At 40.9% G+C, this 19847-nt stretch overlaps 1 long non-coding RNA gene across 1 annotated transcript; it reads right to left on the bottom strand.

Annotated features, from left to right (window-relative positions):
• Positions 1-8523: 8523 nt before the first annotated feature.
• Positions 8524-18113, bottom strand: LOC308476630. Its single transcript, XR_013986021.1, has 2 exons — positions 17827-18113; positions 8524-9010 (listed from the first exon to the last, which is right to left on the bottom strand). It is a non-coding gene; the product is annotated as an uncharacterized lncRNA (long non-coding RNA).
• Between the last annotated feature and the right edge of the window lie 1734 nt (positions 18114-19847).

The raw sequence follows: 19847 nt of genomic DNA, 5'->3' as shown, positions 1-19847 counted from the left end.
CCAGAGAGCCACCAAACATGCTAAGCATTAGGAAAGCTTTCATTAAAGTATTCCCACCATATATCAGCATGGAAATCTTAATGACAGTGACTGACCCAAGCACTTCCTAGATTATGAGACTGTGTAAAGCAATGTAGAAAAACATTTTCTCTCTACATGGCTTAGGCTGTGCACACACCATTTTAGTTTAAAAATGTGCATCACACTTTTTATCATGTTGGTCTCAAAGAGGGTTACAACAATAACATACACACTATGCAAAATTTAAAACAAATCAAAACTCCAAAATTTAAAACCTCAAGAATTTAAAATACATTTAAAGCACATTATTTCCTTCAAAGGATTCTGGGCACTGTCATTTTTAAGGTTTGCTGGAAATTGTAACTGTGAGGGGCAAGGATTCTTTGACAGAAATATCTGCTTCCAAGGTACAACATGTACACTGTACATCTGTCTCACTGTATGTGTGCATCATTATAAAATGCTTGCAAGCTCACATTTCTTCACCAGCTGTGCAGGGGGGAAACTATAATATTTTGTTTTATAGATGAGGTATCACTGGTGAGAATGATAATGAATATGGCTATTATTGGCACCTGAATAATAAAAATTTAAGAACATAAGGTAAGCCTGCTGGGTCAGGCAAAGGTAAAGGACCCCTGAACTGTTAAGTCCAGTCAAAGGCGACTATGGGGTGCAGCGCTCATCTCGCTTTTCAGGCTGAGGAAGCTGGCGTTTGTCTGCAGACAGCTTTCCGGGTCATGTGGCCAGCATGACTAAACCGCTTCTGGCGCATGGAGGACCGTGATGAGTGCCAGAGCGCACAAAAACATTGTTTTACCCTCCCACCACAGTGGTACCTATTTATTTACTTGCATTGGTATGCTAGGTTGGCAGAAGCTGGGACAGAGCAATGGGAGCTCACCCTGTCGCACGGATTCAAACTAAGCCAAGAGGCTCAGTGGTTTAGACCACAGTGCCACACGCGCTCCAGGGGATTCCCATATTGTGGGGTTAAGACTGTGAGCCTTTATGTCTCATGTGCAGACATCATTGTAACATAGAGCTGGTACTTACTTTTAAACATATTAATCTAGAGGAAGACAAGGGATTGGTCCTAATTTTTTTTTTATCTTGGTCCTTTTGTCTGTGTTCCTCCCTTGTCTACAGTGGAACTCTGCAATTGACCAAAGGACCAGTTTGGAAAACTTAGGAGGAGGCACATCTAGTGTGTCTCCTTTGTAACCTGAAAACTAAACACAATAAATCTGAACTTACCCACTTTAATGCCAGTCCCATTTGTGGGTCAACTGTGATCACAATGCTCATTTGCATTCTACAGTATGCATTCCACTGCATACAGTTCTTCAGACTTGGTTGTGTTGTAACCACTATTCTGGTTTGTTTGTTCTCTATAGGCAAGCATTTTTCTTGTGTTGCTTTGGCCACTTGGAAGGGGTGCAATTAATCTCAACTATTTCTGCACTCTTATGTAGCTGACCAAACCCGAGGAAGGCACAGAGTAATGTGGAAGGGAAAGGAGAACAGACAGTGTTATGTAAACTCCAAAGGCATGAACCAAGTCAGCAAGATGCTGCAAGTACTGTATATGAAACCCTCTTTGTAGCATTAAAGGGTAGCTTACAGGATCGCATAATGAAAAAACTGCAACATTCAGATCTTTTCCTTATTGCTTATACGACTTCAGATCATGGCTGTCTGATCTATGTGTTAATAATGCAGAACTCTCTGATTCTGAATAGTGAGAAGTATATTTTTAGAACAGCTATCCAGCTAAAAGAGGACAGTGTCTTTCAGAAGCATATTAGGACATGCAGACAGGGACGGAGGGGAAGCAAATATAAGAATATGCTACATATAACCATGGTGAAGTGACTTCCTTAATAATACTATTACTGCAAACATGCTTCAAACCAGAAGTTAAAGAATATGCTAATTGTTCAGTAATATTGATACCGTCAACCATTATATTTAAGCACTTAAATTGTAGAATTAGCAACAATGTACTATGGATTAGTTTGCTATTCATTCTAGCGTTGCTTTTCAATTTTCACAGCTGTGGATTGCAGCCAAAATGGGGCCACTGAGAAACACAAGGTAGATATCAGCATAGCCCAGGTTTGTAGCAGTACAACAACAAAAATGTTGTGGTGGCGGGGGGGGGGGGGCATCCACCACATAATGACTTACATGGAGCAGTAAAATTCTTTGCTTCTATTATTGAGTGCATCCAACATGGGCTGATATATTTACCTTAGAATCCATCCAGACCACAATACAGACAGTAAAAACATGAACATGTATTTAATTAAGGAATATAATATCCAGAACAAGTAGTCATCAAATACAAAATACGCATAGCTCCAATATCCAATCCTAAGTAACTCTTTTCCTTAACTATGCTCACTCTTTTTCAGACACTTACATTAGCTGTCTCATCTCATTCTCCCCGTGCTAAGCAGCCCAACTGCCTTTTTCCAACCAACAGCCTCTACCTGTCACTCACTCTAACTCCACCCAGCATTCAGTCTCACTCTCCCACTGTCAATCATTTCCCCACTTACCCTTCTGTCACTTGCTTCCCCCTCCCCCGCAAGTTGTCAAAATGTGGTATCCCATGACAGCAAAGGACAATTTTGTGAATTGCAATTATGACATGTGTTAACCCACCATAGGAAAAGGATGCCCTCAATTGTGGTTGGAACAATGGCAAGAAGGTCCACTGGGTTATATTCCATTTGCAGGGATCCTTTGAACACCCCACCACCTGGGTCAAACAGAACCTTCAGACTCCATCGTCACAAGCATAGTTGGGTTCTTCTGGGACAATCTTTTTCTTTTCCTCTTTCCAATCAGTTTGCACGAACACAGTTAGCAATTTCTCCTTGTGACTCCCAATCCTCATTCTCAGTGACTGTCTCTTTGGAAACAAGAATGAGCTCTCAACCATGTTAGATGCAGATCTCTTGGTGGCAAAGGCCTTTCTCTGCTGCACAACAGCAAGGTCTCTAAATCAAAGATGTCTGCAAACACCCAGAGGAATAAAATAAACATAGCCTCCTGGTTTGAAATGATAGCCATTTGCATTGTTCAACTTTTTCTCCACTTGCTGATATTTTCATTCATTTCTTTTTCCATTGCATCCTTTGATTGTTCCATCTGAGCCCAATGAGCCTATGCCTATTTGGGTGTGCTCACATTACCACCTTAGGTTTTCTTTGGTGTGTTTCACCACTCTCCCCCCCCCCCCCCGGGCTGTTTGCATTAGCATGTCTTCCATTCTTTTCTATCTGTGTACATACTAGGGGACATTTATGGGTGGGATAGCTTTATCCTATGCAAAGTTGTTCACACCTTAGCTAGAGATGAATTAGGAACTAAGGACTCCAATATGTATTGGGTGAAGCTAGTCTGAGAAACTACACATAAACAGCAGTGGAATGCAGCTGGTTAACATCCTAGCCTAACTAACTTCTTAATAATTGTGTTAACTCTTTCATGTATGGTTTCATCATTCATCTCGCCTCACTCCCCTCTTCTCTGTTTCTTTGCCAGCCACACCCTTCCACCACTCCACTGTCATTTTCTAACAGATAGTCTTTGCCTGTCACTCATTCTAACACAGCACAAAATTCCATTCCAGTCATTCTTCCACTTGCTGTTCTGCCGCAAAACAAAGCAATAAGGACTGAGCATGCTTAGGGGTCACAGAATGCCGAGAGTCTGTTGGGAGGAAAAGCAAAGAACTGTGGCAAGAGAGGAAACATGGTTCATGGAGCCACCACTTGCATCTGTTGTGGTCTGTTTAGGACCAGTTTTATATACAGTGGCACACAGTTTCTATATGATTTACAAATGTTCGCATTTTATTACTTACTTCTCAGTACATTTATCTGAAACGCCAATGATTTCTATTTACTTTTTTTTTTTAACTTCACATGCTATTCTTATTGTACTTAATGAAGATGACATCTACAATAAGTTACATTGTATATGAACTCAGTGTCAATGCATTAAGGTCACTACATCATGTTACAATACTTTATACAAAACACTTCATTCTGTTTGACAAATGAAACAGAGCTCCCTTAACTAAATCGCAACCTGCCCTTCTCGACCTCTTAAATACTGCAATAACAGTAAAACTGTAAATTAATTCTGCCATGGATGTAATTATTTTTTCTCCCCCCACCCCCTGGCTTCTCTCTGGCTCCTTCCTTTGCTATCTTACAACACACAAATGAATTTATAACGTTCCACTCTAGCCACTGATTGAAATAGGTTCAGTTTTAATCTGTAGAACATACATAACAGTCTTTCTTGCCCTTTCATAAAATTATCTTGAACCTAATTCTAAATTAATTTAGGGGCAATCCATATCCTTCCACAGAACTTTATTTCCCATGGACTGATCCCACTATACAGCAGTTGTGCTAAATGAAATATCACATCTTCACTCCACAACGCTTCTGGTTTCAGGGCTTTAGAAGAGGGAGAGGAACCTTTATGAGTGTCTGAATTGGCCCTTTACCTCAAATGATCTCAAACACGTCTAGCCATCTTTACTAATCAGACTGTGCCGTCATTCTTGGGAGAGTTATTAAATCATTGTTTCAATGAGTATTATGTTTGAAACTATTTACTCCAGAGGAGTCCCACTGGCTGTTATTTACTAGCAAGGGATATCAGTATTACAGTACTGGTGTTACATTTGCCAAGGCATATTGAGTTGGTAGTAATAAGGACTCAGAGATCCTCAAGGCTGGATCCTTCACCCATCACCCTCTCTCACTGCCACAATTAATTAACCCAAAAAGCAAAAACAAAAAACAAAAAGCAAGAAAAAAACTTGTGCAGCTATACATCACTCTATCACTGTCTGATCTAGGGATGTGATTGAATAAAGGTGTATACATACATCATAGAAGTTATCTGTTAGTTTACTTCCCAGAAGTTATTAAGAAAGCTGAACAGCTGGAAAGTGCTGAAATAGATGGAAACTATGAGGTGCACTCAGACCCGATACACATGCACCTCTGGATCTCATTTATTTCATAAAAGTTATACATCACCTGATTGTAAAATAGAGAAACCATCAAAGAATAAAATAGTAAAAACAGTTGAAAACAACTGTTTTCACATTTAAAAAGGGATCTGGGCCACATTTTTATTTCAGTAGCTGAGAGCATATTTAGGTATGGTCTTTTCTTTTGAAAGTTCTAGGAAACTATTTGTTAGTACAGTGGTACCTCGGGTTACATACGCTTCAGGCTACATACACTTCAGGTTACAGATTCCGCTAAGCCAGAAATAGTACCTCGGGTTAAGAACTTTGCTTCAGGATGAGAACAGAAATCATGCAGCGGCGGCGCAGTGGCAGCAGGAGGCCCCATTAGCTAAAGTGGTCTTCAGGTTAAGAACAGTTTCAGGTTAAGAACGGACCTCCAGAATGAATTAAGTACTTAACCTGAGGTACCACTGTAATCAGGTCTGGACAAACAGAGACCATAATTTCCTAGTTTGTTCAGCTGTAGTTGGAGGCGCTTCCAAGTTCAGTTCTGGTCCTTACTCCTCAACAGCCACACCTGCCAAACCTATGTGACATGAAGTCTTCTTCATATTCTGAGTCTCTCCCATTTATGTTTCCTCACCCATCCTGATGGACTTACGCACCCCACCAAGACCTTGGTCCAGGCTCTGTAATACTGGGGCACCCTTGACAGAAAACCTTGAAAGAATGTTTCAAAATAGGATATCAGACAACTCCATGTCCTTCTTGACCTCACGTTATTAGCTGGGGCGTGTGTTTCCCAATTGAAAGCTTAGAGGTGGACTTGAAAGGCTTCAAACAAGACATACACATAACAGATATTAAATAATGAAATTCAGCATAATTTAAAATGTGTTTAAATTTGTTGACTGGAGTCCTATTACCTTCCACACACTCATGGTTGGAGTCCGCAAATGAACATTGAACCCAACACATCAAAGGTGTGCATTAACTATTCCAGAAAAAAAATCGCAATGCAAAACACCAGGACATATTTTTGCTTATATGGTGCAATTATGCAAAGCATTCCTCCTTTGGGGCTTTACAGCGCTCAGAACAGGATTTGAATATCCTTGATTTAAGATCTGCTCCCTCCCCCCTCGCCCGCTCAGAACAGTGTACAATACTGTATTAAATATATATATATCGCATGCGTGCCCTGTAAAAAAAGCAAGCAAGCAAAGCTGGCCTGTCTCTCTATTGTCCTTACAGTCAAACATCAACTTTATTTTCAAGCCTCGTCTTTCTCCAGTTGCAGAGATGCTCCCAGGCAGACTCCTCGGCGAGCCTGCCTCGCACATCTGCTTGGCTGTGGCTGCCGGGAGAGAAAGAGGTTAAACCGGAGAAACTTGGCTCAAGCGATGAATGGCGAGGAGGGGAGAGGGAAGGAGGGGAGGGGAGGGACGGGCTGACAGGGTGGAAAGGGAGGAGGGGAGGGGAGGGAGGATCTCGGGCTGCGGGTGAGGCTTTGAAAGTCAGCCTCACAGGCATTGCAGCAGAGCCCCGAACCAGCGAGAAAGAGCGGAGGCGCTGCTGCCAGCGCGGGCGCCGAGCTCTTGCTCCGGAGAGGACGGCGTCCCCGGGGAGCTTTGTGTATCTGCGTGCTGGGCGGGCGTCTGCGGCGGCGTCGCCTTCACGAGTTGCTTCTTGCCCTCCCCGTTCAGGCGCCGCTCGCCGGAGCTCTCCGCGCTAGAACTCATCGCCGGAGTTCGCGCCCGCTTGTCAGGGGTGGCATTTGGAGGAGGAGGCGGAGGAGGCGGCGGCAGCGGCGCGCTCGGAGCTCTCCCTCCGACGGACAGGAGGGCGAGAGGCGAGCCAAGGCAGACGGAGAGCAGGAGCAGCTTCCCGGGAGAAAGGCGGCTGGGAGCGGCGGTGGCCGCGCAAGGGGCCGGCGAGGTGAGTTGGCGAGGGCCACGGAGGCCGGCGCTTTTTCCGCCTCTGCCGCTGGAGAGAGGGGAGGCGAGCAATGGGAAATGGCCGCGGTGGCGGCGGCGGCGGCGGCGGCGGCTGGGGGCTCGATGGAGAGACGGAGGGGAGCGGAGGCGCTGCGTTGGCAACCTGACAGAACCAGCGAGCGCCCGGAGAGGGAGGGAGCGAGAGAGAGAGGGATGGGGCTCCGGCGGCGACGAGGGAACAATACCCGGGCTTGATTTCGGGTCTCCCAGGAGCGAGAGATTATTTCCGGTGGCAGCCCGTCTCCCTCCTCGCGAAGCATTTTAGACAAATAAAGTTTGACCGGCAATTAAATGTGGGTGGGAAGGCAGGGCAAGCGGAGTGGGTAGTTTCCTTCTGCTGACCCCCTTTTCTTGCTTTGCATTCTTTCTGAGAGACGGACCTTTCTCTCCCCCCCCCTCCTCCCTCCCTGAATTATTCAGGGAGCCACGAAGTCTTGTGCGCAGGAGCTGCAGTTCCATCAGCAGCAGCTCCTCTGCGGGATGTGGAAGAGGAAAACCTGGCGTGTGGCTCGAGCGTCCGCCTTCCTTCCCTCTCCCTCCCTCGCTCCAAAGTCTCTTTCCATCCCTTGCTAAGCTTCCACCTCTTCTTAATTGCCTGCACAACCGCACTAGACAAGGCCATGCCTCCTTTCCGTCTGCGCTCACCTCCTGTTATTTATTCACTTGGTTATTTATTCACTTCCTCTCCATCGCCACGCACGCACGCACACATGCACACGCACACCGGCTGGGTAGATTCCCCCCTCCACCCCCTCTTCTGTGTCACATACAAACTCCCACTCCATCCCCATCCTCCAGAAAAGGTGCTTTCTCATTATTTAGTTCCATCATGCTACGCTCCTCCATTCCTTTCCCCCCGCATATTGTCCTTTCCTTTTCGTCTGTATGGCAAAGCACCACCACATTCGGTCGCACTCTATATCCTTCTGATTACTTTTCTCACCCTAGGAAGTATAAATATTTTAAAGTGTTTTCTTCTTCGTTGTGATTTGAGAAATTGGAAAATGGACTTGGAAACAAGTTGGGCTGTCATTGCAAATAGTTTGCGTATTTGAGCAGAAATTTTGTTCTGTGACGGTAAGGTCTCTAGAAGTGGTATTAAGAGACTTTAATTTTTTTTAAATTAAATGTATCCCTGTTTGACATGATTGTGAATCCTTGATACATGGGCTTCTTCTTTTAAAACCCCGTCATATTTTCAGGTGTACTCTAGTGTATGTTCTATTTGGCAAGATGAAGTTTCTGAAAATCTATTTTGTGTGTCTTAAGTCATAACTAACTGGTTCCGTGATAACTAATTGCTGAGATGCTTTATTCAATTGGCATTGAAACAGATTAGTAAGTCATGGCTGCATGCAGAATTGTACGGATATATAAATCATATAATTCATTAGGAAAAGAGTACCTATTCAACATGCTGAATTTCAGAAATAAAAGGTTACTTTCTGGAGGTCTTCTTCTTTAGCCTGTAAAATAAAGACTCTTCTAGTGGCCGACCTGAGTGGATCTTTATTTAAACTTATGTGTGACACATCACTAAAAGTTTCTGATGTAAGTGTTAGAGCACTGAATATAAAGATGTTTGAAGGGATAATGCTGATGACTATTTTTAATGTCTGCAAATGCTTGTAGGTGGTTGACTTGCTCACGTGGTACAAACAGCTAAATTCAAATGTAAAGTATAAGTTTAATAAGTTTGCTTGGCTCCCCCCTTTCTTCAGTGAAAGAAAGATCATAGTTTGTTGTTGTTTGAGTGAATTCCTCATTGCAAATTGATAATAGATTGAAATGGAAGGTGTGATGGTTGTGTGATATGCTACTGTTGCATGGAGATAAGTTGCAGTCTGCACTGTATCCTGTAATCTGTCTTCTCTGGTTGCATTTGATCTCCACTTCTGACCACTAAAGAGGTTCAAGATTTCTCACAATTGTTTTGGACAGAAGTCTTGTGTCCTCCATTATCTTGGTCATTATTCTGTTCCTCCTTATTCACCGGAAGACAATTTAAAGAAAACATCAGCAAAACATTAAACAGTGAAATGGTAGCATTTTACACATTCACCCATTCAGCTTGTTAAATTTCATCTGCTAATTTACTTAACCAGAAGTTAAATTTGACTACAAGGTCCCTCCTTCACAAACCATATCCAAGTTGTTGAAATTCGAATGAATGCTGTTGTGCACACTACGATTATTATGGATAAAGTGAATAAATCTCATTAAATAATATAAAATCTCAAGAGCCTATAATTTCCAGGAGAATGAAGCATGATGCAGAAAGTGCAAAGTCTTATAGACTAAACTTTAAAAAAATGGAGCAAGAGCACTTGTCATATCCATAATTTATCCATTAGGATACTACAGTTTAATTCATGTATTAATTTTTACTGGGCATGTGCAAGTTTTCTGTGTTCTGAGGTCTTCTTTGTGTTTTGAGCTCTGAAAATCCCCTTGAAGGCCCATGGGATCTTTGAGAAAGTTATAAATTAAAAGATGCAAAAGTTTATTAATCTATGGTGCCTGTTACATAGAGGTTAGAAAACATTCGCACTTTAGTGTGATGATTAGTCCTGGGTCTGGAAATACTACATGTGTTTTGAACCTGGTATTTTGTATGTATTGCATTTATTCTGGGGGGAAAAATCCTGGAGAAAAATTCTAACTCCTTTCTTGTATCTTGTTTTTCAAACTCAGTTTTAAGGTGAAGTATGAGAACTGTGACAGGTTACTGGTCTAAACTAGATGTGGCATTTTATTTTCATTTGTTTGAGCTGTTTGTTTGTTTTTTTGTTTGTTTGTTTCAGTTAGACATTGCATCAGCTGGAGAAGATAATCATTATGGTGATCATAAAAGCATGGAAGGGGAATATAATTCTTTATTCCCCTGCTGGATTTCCAAGGAAAATCTCTCCTCTGAAGCTATTTACATTGGCATTAATGGAGGATTTCCTCCCAATGAGGGATTCCCCCCCCCCCAAGCAAATACCAGCTTTTAAAAAAAGGAATTTTCTTTATGAGCACAGCAGGGAAGGGAAGGGTTAAATTCTGCCTCCTTGTCTACTGTGCTCCTTCCCCTCCCGTCATCTGATGTAATGTACATATTTTTAATGCATCTTAAATGCAAATATGCATTTTACTTCTGTGTTGGCTCTTTGATTGGTTATCTTATTTACTGATTTTTATACCACTTTTTAGCCACCGAAAATGGTATTCAGATCTGCGATAAAGGAAGTGCTAGGATGGGTTTTGTAAAAAAAAAAAAAAATGTGCACAAAATATGTCTTTTTTCAACAAATACAGATTGTTATGAAAATAAAAATGAAAGACTACTTGATGTTACATAAGCTCCTTTTGTATCCTGCCTGGTGGTCATGCCTTAGGCTTCCACTACTGTATGCTAGTGAAAATGTCAAGGCCTTATAGAGGTTTCCTATGACATTGGTTCTGTATACCTTTTTAGTTGTAAAGCAGCAGTTATAAATTGTTTTGATGAATGATGAATTTCTTTGGAAGCTTATTAGGCTTTCCTTGCTGAGGCTCGTGAGACCTGTATAATACCAGACAGATCTTCCTAAAACATGCCAATTATTGTTTTCTTGTGACATGCAGCCAATGGTACTTTTCAATGTTGTAGAAGGTGCTTTTAGTTCGCGTGGAATAATAATGAGGCACCAAAGGCAAAACCAATGCCCTGGGACATTTGTCAGAATCTTTTTCAACAAGCAAAAGGTCTGTGGCAGATGTTCAGGGTTTCCTCTGCAGTATACAATAAGGATTCCCAGAACCAAGAAAGTTTATAAACCGTGCTATTTGAAAATCATTTCCAATGTCTCCTGTCATGAGAACAGAGAATGGTAGAAGGCAAAAGAAGACACTTCTCAGTCTTGCTTCTTTTAGGGCATGGATAGGCAAACTAAGGCCTGGCCCAATCACCTTCTAAATCTGGCCCGCGGATGGTCCGGGAATCAGCATGTTTTTACATGAGTAGAATGTGTCCTTTTATTTAAAATTCATCTCTGGGTTATTTGTTGGGCATAGGAATTCATATTTCCCCCCAAAATATAGTCTGGCCCTCCACAAGGTCTGAGGGACAGTGGACCGGCCCCCTGCTGATCCCTGTTTTAGGGCAAACAATTGGCTTCTTAATACTGCCTTCACATACACTCAGTGGGACTTCTTTCTGAGTAGACATGCATAGGATTGTACTGTTAGCTTTTAGGCAAGCCACCATCTCCCCATTTCCTGCTCTTATGGATTGTTATTAGGATTATTGAAAGAACTTGTGTAAAGCACTTTGTAAATGAATGCTTGGTATTATTATTATTATTATTATTATTATTATTATTTTCTATTTTTATATAGTAAATGGAGGCAGATTGAGCTATGAAAACAGGAATGTCCTTTTAGTACAACATATATCTAGTCAATAAACCATCTTTTAAGGACCATTTAAAACTATTTACACACTATTTACTTGTTACATAATTTTTGTTTTAGAGACCGAGACTGGTGGAGTTTTGTGCTTTTATGCTTCAAAAAAGGATTATGCTCATTAATAGCGATTACGTTTATCTATGTCTGATAGTCATGATATCTAAATGGAACATCCACATTCTGAGACTATATTTCTGAATATCACCCAGGAAGGCTTTCATGCCAAATTTGTGTGCCTGCCTGAGGCATCTGTCTGTTAGTAGCAGATTAGATAGACCCTTTGTCTTATCAAGAATCTTCTTGTGTTCTTTCTTCCAACTTGTTTCTTCTCCTAGTCATTTTTAAAGTATATGTATGTAATTTGCACTTTTGTTCATGTTTTTAATAAAATTAACGCGTGTGCACACTTAATTGCATGCATGCTCAAAATACAACTTTCCTGGTCACATGTTAATATGTAAAATATTAACTAACAGTTGCAGATTACAGCAAGCAAATGATTTTTTTCTTTTGAAGAATTTAAGGCAAGCTGTTTACAACAGCAGCAGTGTGTATAAAAAGGCATGTCAATATTGTATTTTATTTTCCTATTTATTTTATTTGAGCTATACTCTACACTTTCCTCCAAAGAAGACATTCCCAAATTGGAAGAGGTAGATCAACCTAATATGCACTTAGCATTTTAAAAAATCTGTGTATTTCCTCTTTATTTTGATTAAATACATGCCTTCCTTAAATCTCTTCTGCAAAATGCATGTGCTTATTTCCCCCCCTTCAACGTCAGAATTTCAAAAGTGGAAAGACGGATCCTGTAGTTGCATTGTAGTCTACTTAAGTCCGTGTCCGTCTTTTCTTAAAACTGCAGTAAATTTGCCCAACATTTTTAAAAAATCTGGATTCTTTTTTCCAATAGCAAGATGAATTTATAAAGAAAAGAAAGTTAGTTACAGATCATTATCCTGAGGGCAAGTATTGAATAAAAATCCTTTAATAGCGGAACTAAAGTGTGAACTGTAAAAATTTCCCAGTGTTATAGATTAAAGCCACCTGTACTAACATCGCAATCGAAACAAAATTGTTCTTCTTCATCTGGAAGATAGTCTGGTTCAGAATATGAAATCTCAAACTGGAAATAAGTTCATAATTTTGGAGCATCTATTTGGACGGTGTGCTCTGGCCATGTGGCACTGGCTAGCATGAACATAATCAGGCACTGGAGTTCCTCTGTGGGGTTGTAATTCCGTAGCTAGGAACTACATGTGGGACTCACCTTTGAGGAGAAATTTCAGTGCTGACTCTCACAAGGAAAGCTTTGTGGTGAGTTGGTGGGATCAAGTACATTGCACTATTGAGATATGGGGAAGGACAGCATTCTACAGCAGCTAACATAATCCCACGTTTTTCAGGCAAAAGGAGCAATTGGATCTTTAGGAATATGGGTGAACCATTTGTTTCCCCCACTTACCCTTCCTACCTATATATGGAAGCACAAATAGCTGTTCATTTTATCCCTGCACTGGGGTCGTACTCCCCACATGTACATATTTGAATGCATGCACACATCTTTTCCACGTGCCCCCAGCCAATAATAATCAGTTCAAAGTGCTGTTGTGTGCTTGTGATGAGTGCAAATCTGAATTTTTTTTATGGTTGTCTGTGTTACATCTTTGTTTACTTTGTTACATAGGCCGAACTTACAGAAATACAGAGTCAGCCAATCCATATCACATTATAGGTAAATGACAAATAAAACAATAGATGAAAATAACTTAATATACCAACAGTTGGGGAAGTTTTCTTTTCTTCAGATGTTTTCTGAACTTTTTGTAATTTGAAAATTTATACAGATTTTTGTATAGTGCCTTGAATAGTTCAGTTAGATCTGAAAACTTGATGACTTCCCAATTGAGCATTGGTTTGTGAATACTGAATAATGTGTATAAAGTTTATAAAACTGTGTGTGATTATTAGGTTGGATTCAGACTTTGCTCACACTGATGGGGTCATCTATTGCCACTGGGAGAGGAGAGGGAACCCTTCAGAACAGTGTGGGAAAGGGGCCTTACTTAAACGCCCTGCCATCAGAGTACTGCCACTTTTAAAGTTAAGCACCTAAATGCAGTGTTAGAAACTGGGATATGAAAGCTAGGAGCTAAATGGCACCTTAAACCTAGGTTATGGGCAGAACAACAGAATTTCTAGGCTTGCTTTTTTATAATGAGAATACAAAGGTGAAAATGAATGAACTGCTGCTAAAATATTATGTTCATTTTTCAAATGGTCTAGTCCTTCCTCTGCCCGCCTCCCTGATATTCTTAAGAGGGTCTCTTTTCCAGTCTTCAGAGAGTAGCTAGAAGTGGGGAGGCAGAAAAAGGTCCTATTTTCCTTCTACTCTGCACTTTTAATCTGAAATCTTAGGCACAGTACTGTGCCCAGAGCTCAGACTGCTTGCATTAATGAAATTCCCTGTCACAAAATGTGCCTAGAACAATGGGAGTTTTAAACACTGCCTGAGTATATTTAGTTTTTCTTTTTTGGTGCATTTATATTCCACCTTTTTATCCAAGGAGATCAAGATGGCATACATGGTTCTTCCCTCCCTAATTTAATCCCCACAAAAACTCTGTGAAGTAGGTTAGAGAGAAAAATTCAGCGTCTGGCCCAAGGTCACCACTGAGCTTCATGACTGTGTGTGTGTGTGGGGGGGGGGGTGTTGAACCCTGGTCTTCCAGGTCCTAGTCTGACACTCTAACCACTACACCACATTGCAGTGAAAATGATTTCAACACCCACAATTCTTCCACTAAAATCAAAGTACCTAGCTGTAGCTATAGCATGACCACATTTAATAGTCTCTTATTAGGCTAGTACAGAGCTTTCTAAACTGTGTGTCATGACACGTTAGTGTATTGGCTGCAGTCAGTAGGTGTGTTGCACAAATGCTGGAAAGGGATGTAGTTTAATCTCTGGTTTGCTAGTAAAACTGTATTACTGTGTCGCGAAATGATGCATGTCTAAAAAGTGTGTCACCAACATGAAAAGTTTGGAAAGCTCTGGGCTAGTAAGAATGTGAATCTTACCTATGTTTATATACATTTTATATAAAACACTGTTTAAAGTCCCATTCATTTTGGTGGGAAAATTAAGTGCATGCTTCAGCTTTTTCCATTGGAACTTAAAATTCTTAGCTTTTCCTGGATTAAGCCATGCATTTAAAAAGGGGAACATATATGCATACTTTTGTAGTCTGACTCTTATATATAATAAGTTCAGAATCCTTGAGGAATATATAGGTTGCATTTAGGATGGCATGAAAGGAAGACTAAAAAGAAGGCCTTCATACTTAAAGTAGTTCCAAGAAAAATATTTTAGTCAAATGACTACTCAACACTCTTGTTTTGTGTGAAGTCTGCATAGCAATAACTGGAATGGTTAATATGCATTGCATAAGATTGTATTTAGTACCATGTATTGTTTAGTGTTTAAATTACTTTATGTTGGTACCATGTGGGACAGAACATTTCCCATAAAAAACATTCTAAAAATACATAAAATTAGTAACATAATGAATAGGTCCAATAACAGCCAAATGATACATTTTCAAAATTATAAACTACTGTGTATCTATCTGGTTTCAATATCACAGACACACAGACAGTATAGTTATTTGTAAACAAAAGGAAGGTTTAAATTAAAACCGAAAATAAGTAAAACAAGCAAAAATCAAGTCATGAATTCATCCGAGCAGTCGTAAATAAAATCAAAGCCAAAAGTAATACTCTTTCATTTAATATACTGCAAGGGAAAGAAAAAACAAAACCAGGCTGATAAGTGTATTAATCGACACTGACGTGTTCTTTGTTGAATATTCAATCCTAGTCAAATAATTAGTTCACTTTTAGCTATTGGAAAATAATTTTTTTTCTTTTAAAACTGCAATAAACGCTTTCATATTGTCATGTGGTTCAGACATCTAAAATAAACTTTTGAGTTATTTATACATCAAGTAAAATTAACATTGCATACTTTTTCTAAATATAAACCAAATAAACAGGCTGAATCAGGTCCTGGTAGATTTATGGCACTGTGAAGTTTTCTGACTCAAATGTTAGTGCAAAAAAATTGTTACGTTTTTAACTTGTGAAGTTGGTCAGAGTTTGATAAAACTAATAATTTTCAGTTGTCAGCTATAGTGACTCAGGACGACCATTTGTCTTCTATTTGAAAGCATTTTGAAGCCTTGATAGCAATCTCTCTCTCTCTCTCTCTCTCTCTCTCTCTCTCTCTCTCTCATTTGTTGTTGTTGTTAAGTCGTGTCCGACACTTCGTGACCCCATGGACCAGAGCACGCCAGACACTCCTATCTTCCACTGCCTCCCATAGTTTGGTCAGACTCAAGTTGGTAGCTTTGAGAACACTGTCCAACCATCTCATCCTCTGTCGTCCCCTTCTCCTTGTGCCCTCAATCTTTCCCAACATCAGGGTCTTTTCCAGGGAGTCTTCTCTTCTTACGAGGTGGCCAAGGTATTGGAGCCTCAGCTTCACAATCTGTCCTTCCAGTGAGCACTCAGGGCTGATTTCCTTAAGAATGGATAGGTTTGATCTTCTTGCAGTCCATGGGACTCTCAAGAGTCTCTCTCGATTATACTACCTCCTAAATTTGCAAATGATCTCCCTGATATGGAATAAAATATATTGTCCTGTTAAGGAACAATGTAATTAGTATTGGTGAACCATAACAGGGAAATTAAAACTTTTATAACACAATAGTGCTGCTGTAATCATTTTCATTTTCATTAACATATGCTAATATTATAAGGTTTGATAACTGGTGGAAGAAGGATATTAATTGTAAGTGAGGGTCTGCAACAAAATGTTGTAGTGTATCACTGCCTCTAACTGGAATAGTCCAATTCAGGTTTCTAGCTGTGTGTTGGAATTCACAGAGGACAATCTTTTTCTTTCCCACTCTTTTGAAACCTCATCTCCCTGTGCTATATAGCGCTAAAGAGCTCAGGATTTCTATGGCTTCAACATGTGTAGGTTCTGAAAGTTCATAGGACCATTGTGTGTGTGTGTGTGTGTGTGTGTGTGTGTTAAAATGCCTTTTTCTTTTAATTTACAAATTTATCTGCTTCTGTGAACCCAGGAAGTCCCACAAGTATGGAGAAACCACTAACTTGTTTTTGAGTGGCCTCATTTCACTTCCAAATTGATTGGCAACTTGCCAGCCAAGTTCCGCAGGGCAGGGATATTGTTGAAAGAAGCATATTGAAATAGTTTTAACAACAGTACATTCTATTAAGTTGTGTTGTGTCTTTAGTTTAAGAATGCAACTCTTGCATCAGTGCCATTTCCCACTCTTCTACATTTTTTATTGGGGGGGGTTGTGTATGGAGGAGACCTATCATACTTGGGTAGACAAACATAACACTTCTGTTTTCTGCAGCTTGGTTGGCATTTAATATTTTGCAGCAAATTTTTAGTTTAACATATCTGAACTTGTACTAGATAGGGTTAATAGGTTGGCACAAAAGGTCAAATTATAAGGCATTAGGCTTAATTAAGGGAGAGCAGGAGTGGCAGGAGTATGTGACAGTTAAATGGGTTTCCCACAGACTAATGTCGGTTACAGTGCAACCATGCCTCAACTTAACTGAGTTATTTTGTGGAAAGGGCAACAGTGATTAACAGTTTGACATGCTAGACATTTCTAGCCAATCCCATCTGTTTTAGAGGTTAAGAAAGCACACCTTTATGAGCTGATGGATTGATTTGTGTGCCTGTCTTCTAAAGATTAGAAGTCCAAGGCCAGTGCCGTAAATGTCAGTTAAAGAATGTTGCACTTTCTTAGTAGTTCTTTAACTGTCAACTGTTTTGTGCTAAGGCTAACTGCGGATATGCAGGTAGAATAAGAACCACACTTCTCAACCGCCAAAGCAGGTGGTGTAAAGAGAACAGATCTGCTGTAGGTATATTTGCTAAAATTCTAAGAACATAAGAGCAGTGTCCCATCTAGTCCACAATCCTGTTCTCTCAGTGGCAAGATAGATATCAGTGGGAAGCCTTCTCATTTTGAACTTGTGCTGTTTTGTAGAAAAATTTTAAGGGCTTTTCTTAATACGGAAATAAGTTTCTTAGCGTCTGCATGCATGTACATGAATATTGATTTTTCTGATCTATTTAAAATTGTCTGTTGTGAAGGTAGCACTCTGAGCTTTCCAAAAACATAAACAACCCACCCACTACTCCGATGCCTCCAAAGGAAAATGTCCTATGTTAGTATGCAAACGCTCGCTTTGAGCTGCCAGGATGAGAATGTTCCAGCTTGTAAGACTAGAGTGCATATGCTGCTTGCCCACCTACTTGCCCATCGCTGCGTCCCCTTTTCAGTTCTTAAAGCGTTGCCATTGAACTGAAATGGGAGAAAGTGCCTTCAAGATGCTTCATTCTGCTGCTGCAACAGGCGCTTTAGCAAATTGCCTACATGCCTAGTATCATGTAGGGCTGGGTGATAAGTGCTTTATGACATCATAGTATACCGCCAGCTAAACATTGTGGTATGGTGGTATATCACTAGCTGGTGGCAGGTCGGGGGCCCTGTAAAACTGTTTGGCTGAGGCTTTTCAGCAAGGGAGGAACAAGAAGCGAGGGAGGAAGAAGCTGTATTGGTGCCTTGCTGATGCAGCTTGTTTCTCCCTCTGCTGTGGTATGAGGGGCTGACTGTCATGGTGATTTCACTCAGTGGTATATCACTGGTGAAACTGCCCCGCTCCTGAGTCCCTCTGCCTCCAGTACCCGGCTCCAGCTTGTTTTTCCCTCAGTGACCTGGGCGCTGGTAGCAGAGGGACTCAGGAGGCAGTGGTTGCACCTTGCGATATACCACTAAGTGAAGCCATCATTGCGGTCTGCCCCTTATAGCAGTCCTGGGTGATATATTGCCCAGGCCTAGTAGCATCTTGAAAGCACTTCCTTCCTCTTAGGTGTTGATGGAAGAGGTTAACTGTGTAACAGAGGCATGTGTGGAGAAACTGGTGATAGGGCTAGAATAGATAGGAAAGGGGAATGTGGATTCAGAGATGGTCAGAGGGATTGGAAGACAGTGGTCTGGCATTAATGCTAAGCAAAGCTATGGCTTAGTGTGAATAAGCTAGCATGCAGATATACAGTTGAAAAAATCATGGCTTCCTTGCTCCTAAGCTGCTCCTGCTGCTACCAGGACCTAAACCATGCTTTGACTTAGCATTACATATAAGCCTAGGCTCATGGTTTTTCATTCCAAACAGACCATGAGGCTTGCTCTTGGCTCATGGTTTGTTTGTGATTGGCAAACTAGGAGCCAGGGTTCAAACATAATGCCAAGCTACACACCTGATAGTGGCTTCTGGTAGTGCAGCAGGAGCAGCGGAGCAAAGTATTTTCTAATAGTGCACCAGCATGCTAGCTCATTCACACTGAAATTGACTTAGCATTATGTGCAAAAGGCCACAGAGAGATAGGGATCCAGAGGATGGATAAAAAAGAACTCACCTGGGTATACAGACCAAACAAAGAATCTGTTCTATACACGCTGTCAGGTTTCTGTCCCTTTGTGTGTGCATACATGTGAGTGGACATGGGGGGATGTGCACTGGTATGAAAGTGTGCCTGGAAAGAAGTGTGTGTGTGTGTGTGTGTGTGTGTGTACATGTACATGTTGTGTGCACACTCAAAGTTCCATCCCTTCTCCTTTCCCCTATACATTAACACTGCTGTTTGCTAGTCCTTCCCTGTTTTATAGATTTTCCAATGGGTTGGTTGATCTAGGGCCACATTTTTCAAGTCCATATATAGACTAGGTGGAGATTTTAATCTTCCAACTCATTACACATACTATTTCTGGTAATTTTAGCTTAGTGAATGACTCATGGTGCCATCTTTATTATTTATAAAGGGTGGGTGGATATTTGTAAAAGGTTGTATGCTGTCTGAATTTATCTTTAATTCAATCCTATTTATTATGTTACCATCTTCAGTCACATCATACTAAACCAGGGGTCAGCAACCTTTTTCAGCCGTGGGCCGGTCCACCGTCCCTCAGACCATGTGGTGGGCCGAACTATATTTTTTGGGGGGAAATGACCAAATTCCTATGGCCCACAAATAACCCAGAGATGCATTTTAAATAAAAGCACACATTCTACTCATGTAAAAACACCAGGCAGGCCCCACAAATAACCCAGAGATGCATTTTAAATAAAAGAGCACATTCTACTCATGTAAAAACACGCTGATTCCTGGACCTTCTGTGGGCCGGATTGAGAAGGCGATTAGGCCGCATCTGGCCCGCGGACCTTAGGTTGCCTTCCCCTGTACTAAACAGTCTACTTGCCTCAAGAATTATGAAG

This window comes from Podarcis pityusensis, assembly GCF_964106645.2.
Source record: "Podarcis pityusensis genome assembly, chromosome: 4".
NCBI lineage: Eukaryota > Metazoa > Chordata > Lepidosauria > Squamata > Lacertidae > Podarcis > Podarcis pityusensis.
This window is presented reverse-complemented; position numbering and strand designations above follow the sequence as displayed.